The 3,758-nt window shown below is 38.4% G+C and overlaps 1 non-coding gene across 1 annotated transcript; it reads right to left on the bottom strand.

Annotated features, from left to right (window-relative positions):
- Positions 1-379: 379 nt before the first annotated feature.
- On the bottom strand, positions 380-453 carry Trnat-ugu (transfer RNA threonine (anticodon UGU)). The gene has a single exon. It is a non-coding gene; the product is annotated as a tRNA-Thr (tRNA).
- Between the last annotated feature and the right edge of the window lie 3,305 nt (positions 454-3,758).

Raw genomic sequence — 3,758 nt, 5'->3', positions numbered from 1 at the left:
TTTTACCAAAAATGCATTTTCGTTATTTACGTTTAGTGTGCAATCCAAGGAGCACTTTTCAACCCTTCCTTTGGCTGGAATTGTTCCTAGATAGCAACTCCCTGTTCTTCTTGGCAGGAAAAGCCGATCTGTCTAACCTGGATATGCAGCACTCGTTATTCGTCAGTGTTATCGGCGAGTATGTTTGCAGTATGAATCATTTTGTGCACGTGCGTCACGGGACGAGCTTTGATCTACATCTATATGGATACTCTGCAAATCACATTTAAGTGCCTGGCAAAGGGTTCTTCGAATCCCCTTCACAATTGATAGTTAATTGAAACCCTCAGCTGCCGACAGGTGTTGTTGATATACTTCGATGGGGACAGCTGAAAATGTGTGCCCCGACCGGGACTCGAACCCGGGATCTCCTGCTTACATGGCAGACGCTCTATCCATTTGAGCCACCGAGGACACAGATGAATACCGCGACTGCAGGTATTTATCCCTTACACGCTTCCCGTGAGACTCACATTTCCAACCGGCCACAATCCACAAACGTAATGTATGTAATAGGTGTTTGCCCATCCACTCAATACCGGCCCACACTAAGGTGACGATTCCCGTAAGATTTCGGGCAATCTGTGCGCATTCGCACAGACGAAGGTCAATGGCTGGGTAACGTTTAACCATATATATGAAGATAGTAACTGTTCTCGAAAGAACAGGCGCCACTGACGACCGGGCAGCTTCTCTAGAATACATGATAGACCGGCCTATGTGGCCGAGCGGTTCTAGGCGCTTCAGTCGGGAGCCGTGCGACCGCTACGGTCGCAGGTTCAAATCCTGCCTCGACTATGGATGTGTGTGATGTCCTTAGGTTAGTTAGGTTTAAGTCGTTCTAAGTTCTAGAGGACTGATGACCTCAATTGTTAAGTCCCATAGTGTTCAGAGCCATTTGAACCATCAGTCCCTGTGCTTACACACTACTTACATTAACTTATGCTAAGGACAACAAACACACACAACGATGCCCAAGGGAGGACTCGAACCTCCAACGGGGGGAGCCGCGCGAACCGTGACAAGGCGTTTGAGACATGGCGCATACCCCGCGCGGCTCATGGCAGTCGTGACACTGCTTCAAACAATGGGCTGTAGAAATTTTTTTAAGCACGGATTAAAAAAAAAACCTTTCCGTTCCAAGAGTCTGGACAAGTACACCTTAAAAAAAATGCAACTACAAAGAAATTGAATTTTCGAACTTTTTGGATGAGAACCTGTCCCTATGGAACACCGTTGATAAAATGTTACAGGGATTATGTACTCAGGTTTCACATGTGGATTAACAATTCCTAATCGAGGAATTTGCATCTCCCAGTACAGAATTTTTATCCATTACGAGATTCTCAGCCACTTGCAAAAGTGATTTCCCGTGATTCTGCAAAACTTTTCCGTTAGCCAATCGTAGCAACTATAATATTTGGTTCCTGGTGCATGACATGTCTCTTAACTTAAAGTGACCAACTCATTTGCATGAAGAGCTAACTTATCATCCGCTTCTTTACTTGCGTAGACCGTTTATGGTCTTCAAAGATTTTTTTTTCTTTAATCGTTTTTTATGTCTCTTATAAACTGCAACACTTTCTAAACTTAACGCCATTGAAGCATGGTCTTTTACTGAATGACCAAAAAACAATGCCGACAGCTGGAGTCGAAGGTTTTCGTTAATCAAGCCGTTTGTATTCTTGTGGTGATATCTCCATAGAATCTTTCATTCCGCAACACATATTTCTTTTATATAACTGAGAAGTGAAATACCGGTTTTCATAGATGCAGATTTAACATATTTTAATATAACGCAATAAATATTTCATTAAAATTTTCATCCCCTTACTATCGAAGTTCCAAAACCACTGAAACACATAGTTTTTAAAAATTCTAACAGAGGAGCCGAATACGAATTGTCAGATATATTTAGTAATGCTTTCATAATGAACCATTTTGAGAAACATCTCACACCCTTTAGGAGTTAGGTTTTCAGAAACAATTAAACATGTATTCTTCTATTTAGAACCAAGGAGCCAAATTCAAATCTTCATCCATTTAATTCTAAAAATGCTTTCATAGTGAAATATTTCATAAAACTTTTCATCCCCTATTTCACTCTATTAATGAGTTAAATTTCCAAAAGCAACGAAACACATTCTTTTTACATCCAACTGAGAAGTCTATTACCTATTTTCATAGATGTAACTTTAACAATGCTTTAGTAGTTCTTTAATAATGATTTATTTTCAAAAAACCTTCACTATTTATTCTATCCCCCCCCCCAATGAAAGAATTTCGGAAAATGATAAAAACCTTTTTTTTTGTTTCTGGCTGAGAAACCAAATGTCAATTTTCGTAGTTTTGTAGTTGTAGCTTCAACAGTGACATAGGGACATATTTTTTTTTAAAAAAAACTTTTCAACCCATATTTCACCCCCTTAGGAGTGGAATTTCGAAAAATCTCTTCTTAAATGGTGCTTTCAGCGTAATATTTACACCTTCATCAAATTTCACGTCTGTATACTTTGCAGGTTGGGCTGGAAGGCGATGAGTGAGTGGATACATGTGCCCCTATCGCATCTCCTTGGAGGTTGTAGTTCCAAAAACAGTGAAACACGTATATTTCAATAACAGAATTTCCATAGATTTATCTTTAAAAATTCTTTCACACTGAATTATTTTCATAAAACATTTCATCCTATATTCCCCCTCCTTATGAATTGAATGTATCAAAAACAGTGAGACATGTAATTTTTTTTTATTTTTACTTCAACCGAGAAGCCAAATTCAGGTTTAAATATATTTAGCTTTAAAAATGCTTTCATAATTAAATATTTCATGAAACATTTCATCCTCTATGTAATGGGATTGTGGTAGTGACACACCAAAATCACAATAGTAATCCGTTGTAGTTGCTACACATTTTATTACAATCAAAAGCATTATAAAATCACAATCACAAAAATACAAGAGATTGCCTTATAAGGCCAGATCAGATGGACAAATAATAAATAAATTTCTTTACGTGGAACAAGACCCGTTAAACTTCAAATTTGGATATGACTAGGTAAATATACTTAGGTAAGGCTTTACTTAAATAGTACAAATGTGCATAGAATGCGCAGCAGAACTCTCATTACTTCCAATCAGCAGAGAAACAGATTAAGCCTAAGAAACAGATTTTTTAACGTTTGGCTACCCAACTTTCCATAACAAAACTATATACAAATGATTAAAGCAATTAAGGAGGTACTTTAATTTTGACCAAACCGACCTTCAAATTTACTTACTCAATTGATTAATCAACAATATTCTTAGAATGATTACAACTAGAACATGACCATATGACAATTCCCTTAAAATAAGGTTGCTTCAATATTTCGTGTGAATTGGCGATAGACGCGAGCAGACCAAGGATTCAAATCAATACGAGAGATCCACGAGACAGGGAGTGACATAGAAATATACTCAACTTGACAATGCAATTGAACTTTGGATGCTACAGTTCTCCACCGGAACGATGGAATCACGCGAAAGTGACAACATAACCGAATATGTAAAGGAGAGGACATGGCCTTAAACATCTCTCTGCCGCCGTGGTGCTCTGTTCCCAGTATGCTAGCGTCGACCGCTGCCAGTTATCTCTAACACAACACACATCAAGGGTAGAGAGTTTTCTGAGACATATACTACACAACCTTATCTGGAGAACAGGTGAGCATTACAACTGA

The sequence above is a fragment of the Schistocerca gregaria genome, unplaced genomic scaffold (genome assembly GCF_023897955.1).
Source record: "Schistocerca gregaria isolate iqSchGreg1 unplaced genomic scaffold, iqSchGreg1.2 ptg000607l, whole genome shotgun sequence".
Lineage (NCBI taxonomy): Eukaryota > Metazoa > Arthropoda > Insecta > Orthoptera > Acrididae > Schistocerca > Schistocerca gregaria.
The sequence above is the reverse complement of the archived record's forward strand: the minus strand, read 5'-3'. Positions and strand labels throughout refer to the sequence as shown.